Here is a 13,363-nt window from a genome sequence, read left to right on the forward strand (position 1 = left end):
CCTGACAATTGACGCTTCTGCGCGCGAGCTTTGTTTACCTCCTCGGGAGTCCTCCAGGTGTCTGTTTACCCTCGTTAGCGACTGCGCAGTGGCTTTGTTTACAGGCGAGCATTGACAGCTGGGCGAACATCTGTTGCTGCAGCTGACAGATATAGTGACAATTTGGCAAGGAGCTGGGACTGGTGTCAAAGAGGAACGTACAAACCTAAGATGTTGACCAATAATATGTCTTTTAACGTTATGCTCTACCTGGTTTATACTCACACAATTGATCCTCTTACCATTATACTCTTCACTGATTGTATTTTATTTATTAACACTAGATAAAATTAAATCTTTACTTTTAATATATGTAAATATATCCCAAAATCGAATTCAATCGAATTCCTTTCGAGTCGCTAACATACTTTTAATGAGTCGGTTGTGTCGCGCTTACGCAAAATGAAGTAATTCTATTCTGTGAGCTTTTTTGTAAAAAGAAATACAAAATTGAATTCCTTCATCTGGCGCGAATAACGTAAGATCTGAAATTACGTAAGCTGCAAAAGCTTTGAATTAGAAAAGCTTATATTAACCAAAGAGCTTTGCATAAAATACACGCTAGAGGGTACAGTAAAAACTTTCACAAGCTTGGAAAAACACACGCTAGGGGCTGCTTTAGTTTATCAATACTTTTTATTGGTACGGTACTCTCGCATATTGTAAAGTTTACACGTTTCTCAAGAAATCCACACTCCACTCCTAGTACTTGTAACCGCCGGCACCGACGCCACCGCCACCGCCACCGCCCCCGCGCGCTCCAGGCTGCGGTCCCTGGGGAATGTAGCCTCCCCCTCGTAGCTTACGTCTGCATGGTAGCCGGTCTTCCAATCGGCCGTGTAGTGCACCACCTGGGTGCGTCCGTCGGGCATCTGCACGCGGTATTCGCCTGTCACCACATCCCCATCGCTGGACGCTTTGTGCGCGTAGTCATTGGCGGTCTCCGGGTCCTGAACGGCGTACTCGAATTCGTAGGGCATGCCTGGCATATGGACGTGATCCTGCAGAAGAATGAAATGATACGTCACGGGAGTGGATTATGTTGGTGTTCGGTATTTGGAGGAATGTTACTCACATCGCCTGGCTGGCCGGGAATGTTGCGTGGTTGGCCGGGAGGTGCTGGTGGACGAGGTCCGGGCGCCGGTCTGCCAGGTGGACCTGGTTTCTGCCAAGTGTTGGGAAAATTATGGATTACTTAAGGCAATTTAATTGTTCAAAACGACTGAAATAGTACTGGATACGTTTCGGTATAGGACCAAAAGTTGACGATTGTTTGAATCCCTTTTGGTGATGGATCTTTCAGCCTTTGGTTCAACGATCAATAAAGGTTAACTGCAACTCATCGCAGGCCCTTCACCATTTGAAAATGTTGCACAGCCGACAAGTGCAACATCATTGTGGGTCGACATTCAAGATGCCCATCAAAAGGTGGATGAGGTGGCAACATTTATTGCGGCCTGATGCCGTCTCTGCTGTGTCTTTTGCAGATTGCCAACCGCAGCTGGAGTGATAAATGTGGCGACAAGCCAACAGAGTGAAAGGGTCCCCAGAATGATGGCTGCAATTAGCCTGTTGACTTGGATTCAATTTGAAGTGGTTTGCCAGACAATAGGTCTTCATTTGACATTCGTATGTACATATATTTAATATGTTTTACTTACAAATGGGGTCTGCGGCTCGGAGTAGTCGTAGCCATTCTTCGTCGGCGGCAGGTACGCATTCGAGCCCGGGGCGACCTGGGCGTAGACATAGGCACTGATGGCAGCGAGGGATAAACTCTGAAAGGCAAAGAAGAGGCAGAAGAGGCGGAGTGCATTTAGTGCAACATTCTTGCGGTGACGTCGACTTAAAGGTTAAATGAAGAGTAAACCACCAAAAAGTGAGCGGTGGCAAATGGAAATAGAAGCTGCGATAAGATCGCGGCTGACATTCAACCGGGGCCAGAGCAGGTGCACCGCCAGCTCAATGGCCACTCAATTGAACAGAAAAACACCTACTTTGTTTTTAAGTACCACTATTAAAATGGCATTACATTTTGAAACATGTTAAATGCAAAACCTTTCATTTAAAATATTTAATTACTTCTGAATCAGCTGTTAGTCAGCTGCATTAGTCAGTGCTGCAAAACACCGCTCATTGTCTTTCAAACGCAGATAAAGATATTTTCAGCCGCGAATTCATCTCACAGGTAGAGTTCGAGTTCAGCATTGTATTTATTATGCATTTTGACTTAATTTAATTCATTGCGAAGGCGTCGATTACGCTTCCAGTCTCGCACTTTTTCACGCTGCATATCTTGACGAGTGCGTCGCTGCCCAGTGGCTGCAATTTATTTAGAACGTGCCCCAGAGGCGTCTTCTGCTCGATGCCCCCACAAAAGGGCAGCAAATGGCGGAGGTTATGCCGCAAGTGGCAGGCGGCAGTGCAGTGGCCCGTCGTTAGACACGGCTAATTGACACATGCACATGACAGCAGCAGACCATCAACGCGTTCACATTGCAGCCATCTATCCATCCATCCATCCATCAACTGTAGGACAGCCACTGACCAAAAGCCACTTGGCTGTATGCTGCTGACTGTCATCTCGTGTCTGTTGTTGGCCATTTGTTTATTATTATTTTTTTTGTGTAGCCTCCTCGTAGCGGATTGCGGAAATATTTGCAGTCTCTTCGAGAGCACTAAATCACTCGAGGCTTGAATATATTCTATATTCTATGATGACTTATGTTTGTTAGTTGCTGTGGTTACACATACGACGTGTTGGCCGATCGTGGAAGCGATTGGGCCAAGGAAAGCTGGATTTTTGCCGGAGATGATACGAGGCTTTCTCAAAGTTGTTTTTTTTTATGAATAGAAATTAACTTGAAATTGTTATTTATATTGAGGGAAAATGTATTCATGAAAATGTTCATAAATTGAATAGATATATGTATCCAGTTTTCACAGATAAACTCCCCTCCATCTACATCTGATATACTTGTATATCTGGTAAATTATCTGTTAAATTGAAATTAATCAACTTCACCGAAACCTTCAAGATCTTCAAGTACAGAGCTTGTAATGGAAAATAACGAGCAAAAGAGAGATCCAATGAGCATGTCAACGGTAATTTTCCGTGTTAAACAAATGCAATTACCGTTAGCCTGGCAACAGCATTAGCTCCAATAAAATAAGGGCCAACGATTCGCGTGTAAATTAAATTACAAATAATTTGCGGCAACTTGCCGACAGCCGAAAAGAAGAGCTGCCACAATGCAGCAATGGAGCAGACGGACACAGAGACATACACAGATGAAGATAAGAGATGGAGTTGGTGGAGCTGGTGGAGCTGGAGCTTTCTGTTGGAAGATTGAGACGGAGATTGGTGCTGAGGACAGGCACAGTGGGTGAAATCCACAAGAGTGACCTGAGTTCATATAAATATCTTCTTATATGATGCCAAATCTCGGCTCAATGAATGTAATTCAATCAGTCCATATTAATGGCCATAAACTTAATTTATAGTTCAGCTTTTTCCATTAATTATATATCACAGTCAACTGCAAATCACATACGACTGTTGTGTGTGGTTTCGGTTATGTTCTCATTGTAATTATTCTCTAGTTTGAAGGTTTGAAGGTCATGGTCTGTGGTCACCTTCAACAGCTTCAAACAGCTCGTCAGAAGTTCGGCAGACATTGATCTTGCCAACACTTTAAAACATACAAAATAAAGCTACAAATATGTGTGTACATATGTAATTGCTTCCACCGGCACGCAGGCTGGCCTCTGGAATACTCCTGCCACAAGGGGGACATTGCATTGAAGCGTCGTCATTAATCGCACATAATCTAATAAATTAACAATTGTTTGCTTTGTCCGGCTTACTATTGTCAGCTACTGCTGTTATGCTGCTGTCCGTCGGTCAGCTGGGATGTTAATTACCCGAACATCAATGAGCATTATACAAATAATTGATTTCGATTTGTTCGATTAAATCAACATGTTTTGTTCAAGCATTTCGATACCATAATTAATCAGCAAAGAATCGCAGCTAAAGCGGAAGCCCATAAAAGCTACATAAATGAAAATGTTTCAAGTATTTGTGTGCTTCAACTAAGAAAAGACTCTATACGCCCACTTGCTACATGCCACATGCCACTCAAGTTGAAGGCTACGCAAAATATACCATAACATACACCAGAGTAGCCGCAGGGTGGAAACTATTTTTGAAATATTTTGTAAAGCTTATTCAAAATGTAATGTTTGAGGAAAGAAGGAAATAAAGACCGTAAAGATAATTGGTCGGAAAGAATCTGTCTAAAATCAGACTGCCATGATATGGGTATTCCATGATATTCGATACCTAGTACCCACATAAAGATCTCTTTGAATCAATGCCCAAAGATCACACAGCCTCGCCTCAACACACTGTAAATCACATATCTGGCTGTATCTCAGCCAAGCATTTGGTACAATCGTAAAAAATGAATATAAAAATAGGTTGTAAAATCGCTCACATTTGTCTGCTGGAGAGCCCAGTCCACAGTGCCCGGTCCCCCTCTCGCATTAGAGCACGACCCAGTTTACAAAGCGTATGATGCCAAATTATAAAAGCGGCTTGGGGCGAGCAGAATTTATGACAATTGCATTTTGAATGCAGTCTAAATGGCAAATCCGAGTGTCTCGATCTGCCGCCTGGGAGTTGATTTATTAACGCTTAGCATTTAATAAGTTCAAGCGGATCGGATCGGATTGGATCGGGCAGCCAGAGCACTTCCAAGCACTTTATGGTGCCAATAAAAATGTTTACGCTAAAATGTCTTTATAAAGTTGTGGACGGGAAGGTGGCCGGCCGTTGCTTCTGTCGTTTCTGTCAAGCGTGATGCATTTATTTTAATTAATTTAATTGGTTGTGCATTTGGCAAAAAGAAACTGACATCTAAGCTCGGCAAGGAATTCTGTGCATTCGATGTTATTTTGCTACATCTTCGGACCGTTTGGGCCCCGTTATTAAGCCATCAGCAGAGAAGGAGAGGAGGCGAGGAGGAGCCCTGTATGTATATGAATTTTTGTTCTGTTGTATCATTATGGAGCGGCGGCACCTTAGACAAGCAACCGCCACACATTCTGCAACGCCCACAAAAAAATTGCTGTGGCTGTTGCTGCCACTGCCACCGATGAGGCAGCTGATGATGATGCTTAACGAGGTTCGGCCCGGGCTTCCTACTTGTGGCTGCAACGTGCTGCAGCGTCTTAATTTATGGAATTTTTGTATGTACCTATTTTTTGTGGTTATTTTCTCGTACTTATTTTATTATCTGCTTTTCTGCAGCTGTTCCCAGCAATTACGAGAGCAGCATCATCTGACAAAAAAGTCCCCTACATAGATGTTAGATTAACATGCACTTGCAACACACGACACGACTCTGCCGACTCTGCGACTCGTTCGGTAGAACAACAAACATTTGGTTGACCTTTATATAGCCAACGCCATCTCCAGCGCTACCCTGCTCTGCTCTGCTCTGCACTGCTGCATGCTGCATGCAGTATGCAGCGCTGTGCTGTGCTGTTTTTTTGTAGTTGCTCTCCCCCACTTTGGGGCATTGAAATGCAAATTTGGCAAAATAAAAGTTAATGCGCCATGTGAATGGCAAAAGCGCGGGCTCGGAGGAGAAGAAGAGACCCCAGCGGGGTACTGGAGGCCGCCGCAATGGGGACTGACTTTTATTGCCCCCGATCGTTGCAGTTCGTTGTTCGAATCTTTCGTTGCAATCCGCCCGATTTCAATCAGGCGAGAAGCATGTAAATCTCTTGCTGCAACACAAATATTCCCAAACAGTCACGTGCCCCAACGTCCTCCGACAGCCAAGGCCAATGCCAAAGATCAAAGTTTGGGCAGCTGATCCCCTCGTGGGCTCTCCTTGGGGGATCTCCGTGACGATTTAATTGTAGTTCCCCCTAATTTCCGTCACTTGGCTGCAAATGAGTGGACCCACTCGAAGCCTAAAAATCACACGCCTCCTGCCTCTCGTGCACCACATTAACCCTACTTAACCCAAATTTATTGGCCCATAACCGCCGCCGGCAACCGCATGAAGATATTAACCTTTTAAATAACTACCAAATTATATGTTACGTTGCAATCTGTTGTGTTGGCGCTGCGAATATCTCAAGTAGTTGCAAATTGTTCCACGAAAATTGCCAGAAAATGTAAATGTTAAAGGAAAAATGCACAGTGTGTGGTTTTTGTTTTCGAATTACTAAAATATACATTTTAAGCAGCATTTAAGTGGGAAATTGTTTTCTTTTCAATTGAAAGACTAAGGGTAAAATGAGGCAAAAAATCCCAATGAACTAATTTTCCAAATTCCCAGCTGCGGTGGGGATCCGGCTCCCAAAAGACATTGGCCAAATTGTACTTGCAGCCAGAACTATGCAATTAAAAAGGCCTGGCCTAAAGCATAGAACGAGAGGGAACGATACGTGAGAAAGAGAGGCAGACATTGCGCATACGCCGCATTGGACGCTGGTTGGACAATAAGCGGTGGCTGTGGGGAGAGGAGAGGTGCGGTGGTCCGGCGGGCGGTGGCTCTGCTTTTTTAATCGGTGGAAATTTCGATTTAATTAGATTACCACACACACACACACACATACTATACACTCAGACCCAGATGGTTGCTGGTTACCACCGCCGCAGTCTCCCCATTCCGCCGGTTTTCAGCTTTTCCGATGCTGCCGCTTCACTTGCCACTTGCTCAAGCGTCATTAATTTTTTGCTATTTGTTTTTTGTTTTTTTGCATTTGGTTTTTTTTTTTTTGCTTGTTGGGCCTTGCAAGCCATTGCCAAAGACAATAAAAACCGCACAAAGATACCACAAATATCGTAAAACCACAAAAATTGCATACATCCAAGCGTATAAGCAGAAAAGCTCTGAACCGACGACCCACGGCTCAATTGCCGAAGGCTTTGATCAGCTCACAGAAGCATCCGTCGGCATGAAATCTGGCAAATCTGCCAAATTATTTCAATTAAAATTGCATTTGTAATGCAGCAGTGGAAACCAAAAGGGAAATGAACGAACTCGAAATACGCTTTGGTGTGGAGGAACCATTGCGAATCAGCTTTGGCCATACGTCTCTATCTCTCTATTTGAAAAGCCATATCAAACATGCTTTGGCCGCACAATTGGGCAATCATTCACACTTGAATCGTCAGCAGTCAACAGATGGATAGGGCTCTGGCCCCGGCCTGGCCTACGATATATTGGCCATAATCAGGCGTCTCTAATCAGAAGCCAGCACAATGCAGAGTTGCGCCTCGCTGCATCCACAAATTCACAATTCGAATTGCCAAAAATTACCACAATTCAGCATCGACAGATGGAATGCAGATGGGAAAACGAACCTAAACCCGAAACCTCTGTCCGTGCCTTCGATTCTGCCACTGCCTCGGCATTAGGTTTCATTTCCGTCTTCATCAAAGTCAAATACCAAACCGTGAATATTTTATGTTTTTCATTTGAAATTCAAAAGCGTGCCCGAACTGCAGTCATCCATCGGGCCTCATCGCCGTCTCATTCAGTCGTTTTCCATTTTGGGTTCCTTTTTTCTTTTGCGTGCGAAAATGAGCAGCTGTGGAGCAGGGGAATTAATATGCAGGCGGAGGGTGAGGAGGACGAGTCGGTTTGACGGAGGAAAAGGCGAAAATTAACATGTAAAACATGCTCGTTCTGTTCTTCCGCTGCTGCTGGCCAGCAGCCATTTGTCTACCTAGTGTCTGGGCCGGCTCTGGCTCTCCACCTCTCCTTTTTTCATAGGTATTGTCCCAGGGGTAACCTGCTCGTTGGACGGTGTCTAGCCAACAGAAAAACGGGCCAAAACGGGACCAAAAAAGCAGGCATAGAGAAACGGGAATCGCTGGCGAAAAAGTCAAAAAGTTACAAGCGGCAAATTACACGCGTCTGGCTGGGCGTCCTGCCCCATCTTCACCTTGGACTGCCTCTGTGTCTGTGTCTGTAGTTATCTGCTTGGCAACACCAGACACACAAAGGCTGGGAAAGTGGAAGCGTTTCCAGACATCCAGAGTGGAGCTGTGTGTCTGCACTGCGTCCAAGGGTCGCACCAACAGTTTAACGCGCCACAGGCTGCCACAACAGCGGCTACAACAACAGCGGATCTCTGTTGGATCTCATTTTGTTGCCTGCTTTAGGGCGTTCCAGGTGGAAAGAGGCCCCTCCCTGAAGGGGCGTTCCAGGCGGAAAGAAAGCAAGTGAAAGTTTTATGGCAACTGACAAAATGGCCGTTCAGTAGCATGGCTTTGGGAAAGCGGTAGAGTATTATTCTATAGTCCTGTAAATGCCCTTGCAGGAAAAAAAGTCTTCCGTTGTGTCCTGGCGCTTCTGTCACCCTACCTCCCCCTGCCCTCCTCCCAGAGTAATGTTTATTTCGGGGCCACAATCAAATAATATTGCTTCTGCCCAGATTGGGGGCATATTTTACGTGGCTCTGGCGAGGCACAGATGCTGCTTGCCAGCTTAGGCCAGAGCACCCATATAGTATTTTAGGCCGCTGAACGGATGGAGAAGAGGCACTTAAGTGTCTTTGATTATTTGTAATAAGTTCGATTTTGTGGGAGGCTGAGGCTGATCGGATGATGATGAGAGCCTCGATGGCAGACGTGTGGCAAGTTATGCAATCGTTTTCGTTGCCATTGACGGCAAGTGTTGCCCCAAACCCAAACCCGAATTCGAAACGAAACAGTTTGCTGTGACACTTGAAACCCGCCACTCGATAAAGAGTTTCCTACGGTTGCCCCACTACCAGCAAATCCCATTTAAAGTTCACCGAACATTTTGCGAAATCCGCAAAAAAATAAGAAAAATGACATTGGAGGAGAGCAGAGCGTCTGACCATGATGTGTCCTTTGCCTGACTCTCGGCCATATACAAATTTGACATATAACAAGCTTAACTTGTTGTCCTTTCCGCATTCGTGGCTCTTGTTTTAAGCTAAAGGACATCCCAGGAAGGTCTCATGTGATTTGTTTTACTGATTTACATATGTGGGCTTACGAGTGTATGGACGTTTTATTATATTATTATGTACTTACAAGCAGCATAAACGACTTGAAGGACATCATATTGACTGCAGTTTTAGTTGAGTTTCTCAGCATCGATTGAACTTCGATTGGAATGGTTTTTGTATCCTCGAATCCGCGTGCTAAATAATTGAATTGTATAGATTAGATGTTGGGTTTTTGATGATTCGATTTTAGTTGAATTATTCAATTAAGCTCTTTTTTTTCGCACAAAAATTTAATTTGATCGAAAGTCCTTATGTTCACGGCTTATATTTAGGGACTCTCACTTTCCACTGGGAGGGAGGCGTGCGTGAGTGTGGGGGAGTTGTTCCTCTTTTAAACTATTATTCTGTTGGATTATTTTAGTGTTTATTATTTTCTTTATATGTTGTATGTTGTATCCCAGACAACCGCACAAAGTACACGAACGTTTTGAATTAGGTTAGGCGATGGAGATGCGCTGCCTTTTTATAATAAACGTTCGAGACGCTGGCTGAGGCGCTGGCAGAGACGCCGACAGTGGCAGAGGTGGTGGCGGAGATGGTGGCAGCGTTTGCCGCGTTGCCAACTGCACCTAAAAAGTAACGAAAAAATGGTTTGAACAATTAAGGCAGGTCTCGCCGTCTAACTTCTAGATCATCTTCCTCTCTGTCTCTCTCTCTCTCTCTCTCTCTCTCTCTCTCTCTATCTCTCTCTCTCTCTCTCTCTCTCTCTCTGGCTGTCTCTATGGAGATAGACAGAGCTCTCTCAGAATGAGTCAACAACTGAGCGCTCAGACGACGAGAGGGAGTCTCACAGCAGCAGCAAGTTGTGGCGTCTCGGAGTGTTGAAAAAGTGAAAAATGTTGCAGATCATCAATAGCAACAACCACAAGTGCAACAACAAACAATTGAACACGATCATGATCATGATCATTATGATGAACAAGTGAATAGATGATCATGATGATGATGATGGTGTATTTCAATAGAAGCGGATGTATAACAAGACCAAAGCCTGCAACGCCCCAAAATGACTTCATTAAATCGTTTAGCCACAGAAAAAAGGAACGAAACCAAAATTTGATATTTAAGTTTTTATGAGATGCCCTCGCCTGTCCCCTCGGGCACTGCAGCTGGAATCGAGACGGCCGAAAATGTCACTGGGAATGTCAGATGAGCATAGGGCGATGCCTATAGATACGGTCGATCCAAACTTTCAGCTGAGAGCCCTTCTATTTTATTTTATTTTTAATAGATACATGTGTATGTATATGTATTTTTTGTTTGTTTTGTAAAAACTCAGCACAACGTAGCTGAAGCAGAACTTTTGTGAGAGAGGGCGAGAAAAACGTGATGCGGCTGCCAGTGAAAATTGCACAAGCTGCAGACGTGTTCATGTGTCTCCTGTTACCCATTTCCCATGCCCCAACCAAAATGCAATCTATGACGTGAGGCTCATGCCAAAAACCTAAAAACATAAACTTATCTATTGGCTGCTGATGTTGCCCCTCTGTGTGCACAAGGCTGGAGACGTGTACGACGTGTGTCGAGGGCTCTGTGGGCACATTGGGGTTCCTTTCTTCCGTCAGGCATCAGAGCCCCAACCAATTAACCTTGAAAAATATGATTAAATAACAATTAAAAACAATGACTGATTTCAGCGAGTTTTTTCACATTTTTATCGACCACTTGTGAGGTGATGTGCTGCTGTGTCTGCGCGAGCAGACACCCTCGCCGGACAGCCATCAGCCAGCCAGCTCGAGTCCCCAGCTCGAGCCTTCGGGGGGGCAGGGTAAGCCAAGTAATTGAACAACTTGTTGGTACTTTTAACATTTGATTTCCGTGACACTTGAGCCGGCCACCGACCGAACATCTCCGCACGGAGGCCACATTGAGCCCACTGTACCCCGCCGAAACTGTCTTAACAACATAATACCCGTTAACAATGGGGCCAACAGCATTTCGTACGCTCGCTCGACACTCCATTGAAAAGTAATCATTTCTTTGAGCTCACTCGAATGTAAGTTGAATATTTCGGCGGGGCTTCGAGTGCATTTTGTGGTAGCTGCGATTACGAAAAGATTTCAACCTAAAATGTTAATAATTAGAGCAATGTAATGGGGCGAATTTGTATATAATACCAAGTGCAAGTAATGGCTATTTGAAGATTTTCCTTTGATCCGCTTCCAACAATAACTTGACATCAATTGGTCAACATTTGATGGCCAAACTTTTGTCATTGACGCTGCCGCTACCGCTGCTGCTGTTGCCAATTGCTGCTGTTGCAGTTTCTCCCAGACTTTTAATCATTTGTCAAAAAGTCTTGAACAATAAACTTTGGCAACATTTCCCGCTTAATTCATCAACTGGCCGGGCCACTCGAGAGAGTGGTAGCCGAAACGGAAGCAGAACCTATTCAGAATCCATTTTTCTTGGCAGCAGCATTTTTTTCCCTTAGCTGTTGACATTTTAAAGCTGTTTCTGCTGCCGCCACTGCCGCTGCCGCTGTGCTTATTGAATTGTTGCAGCCACAAAAATCAAAGAAACAAAGATGGAAAAAAATTAACATTTAAAAGAACAGACTCAGAAGCATTTAAAATGATTTTTATACCCGATACTCAAAATGAGTATTGGGGTATATTAGATTTGTGGTAAAAGTGGATGTGTGTAACGTCCAGAAGGAATCGTTTCCGACCCCATAAAGTATATATATTCTTGATCAGCATCAATAGCCGAGTCGATTGAGCCCTGTCTGTCTGTCCGTCTGTCCGTCCGTCCGTCCGTCCGTCCGTCCGTCCGTCCCCTTCAGCGCCTAGTGCTCAAAGACTATAAGAGCTAGAGCAACGATGTTTTGGATCCAGACTTCTGTGATATGTCACTGCTACAAAAATATTTCAAAACTTCGCCCCGCCCACTTCCGCCCCCACAAAGGACGAAAATCTGTGGAATCTACATTTTTAAAGATACGATAAAACCAAAAACGCAGAATCGTAGAAGATGACTATATGTTCTAAATCGTGAAATCTAAATCAGATCGTTTAATTATTATAGCCAGAATCAAGAAAACAAATTCATTCTTTTTCGCTCTGTCTCTCTCTATCACAAGGGTTTCATGGTCGGTTTTGCCAATTGCAAAATATGAGTTCAAGGATCTTAGAACCTATAAGAGCCAGAGCAACCAAATTTGATATCCACACTCCTGTGATATCGGACCTTGACCGTTTCGTGTCCAAATTTCGCCACACCCCCTTCCGCCCCCCCAAAGGACGAAAATCTGGGGCATCCACAAATCTCAGATACTATTAAGGCTAGAGTAACCAAATTTAGTATCCGCACTTCTGTTAGATCTCACTATAAAACGTATATCTCAGAATTTCGCCCCACCCCCTTTCGCCCCCACAAAGGACGAAAATCTGTTTCATCCACAATATTGCAGATTCGAGAAAACTAAAAACGCAGAATCATAAATAACGACCATATCTATCAGATTGCTGAATCTGGATCAGATCGGATCATTTTTGTAGCCAAAAGCAAGAAATCAATTTGCAGTGGCTGCGCAGCGCCCGACGTCACGCTCAGACTGATTTTCTGTCTCTCTCGCACGCACTCTTTGTCGTGTGGTTCAATATTAGCGGCGTCTGCCGGAGGAGAGCCATACTGACTTAGTATCGGGTATAACTGTAGAGTTGCGGTGTCCGCAGCAACTCACAACGTTCCACCTCGTTTTTTTTGTATTCAATTACTTTTATTCTGCTTTAATACTAGTACTTATATAAGGTTAGCAACTAGTTGTGAGGGTCTGGGACTGTGGTTTGTTGGTGGGGTAATGGGGCGTAGCTATGCGGTACGGCCGCAAAGCATTGCTTCGCACAGCCGTTCCTCCTTACTCCTCCGACACTTTCCTTTCCCTCTCTGATCTCCGTAGTTCCCGCATTATAGTGGCGGCGAACCTAGTGGTGGCATCCCACGCCTTGGGATTCGCTACCATGAGCGACACGATCCCTCCGACGCTAATGCTGGTGGCTAGCTCATCCTCTAGCTGGCGCCTCTCGTACTCGAAACGGTGGCATTCAAAGAAGACGTGGTGAGCGTCCTCCACGATACCTCGACCACATGATGGGCACCAGTACTCCGTTTCGTGTCCAAACCGCTTCAGGTACGATCTGAAGCATCCGTGACCGCTCAGCATCTGAGTGAGGTGGAAGTCCACCTGTCCGTGCTTCCTCTCCAACCACAGCTTGATATCCGAAATAAGCCGGTGGGTCCAGCGTCCTTTAGTCGA

The 13,363-nt window shown here is 44.7% G+C and overlaps 1 pseudogene; it reads right to left on the bottom strand.

The window, feature by feature from the left end:
* Positions 1-693: 693 nt before the first annotated feature.
* Positions 694-9,518, bottom strand: LOC117193374 (annotated as a pseudogene).
* Positions 9,519-13,363: the final 3,845 nt, after the last annotated feature.

Source organism: Drosophila miranda, assembly GCF_003369915.1.
Source record: "Drosophila miranda strain MSH22 chromosome Y unlocalized genomic scaffold, D.miranda_PacBio2.1 Contig_Y2_pilon, whole genome shotgun sequence".
Classification (NCBI taxonomy): Eukaryota; Metazoa; Arthropoda; class Insecta; order Diptera; family Drosophilidae; genus Drosophila; species Drosophila miranda.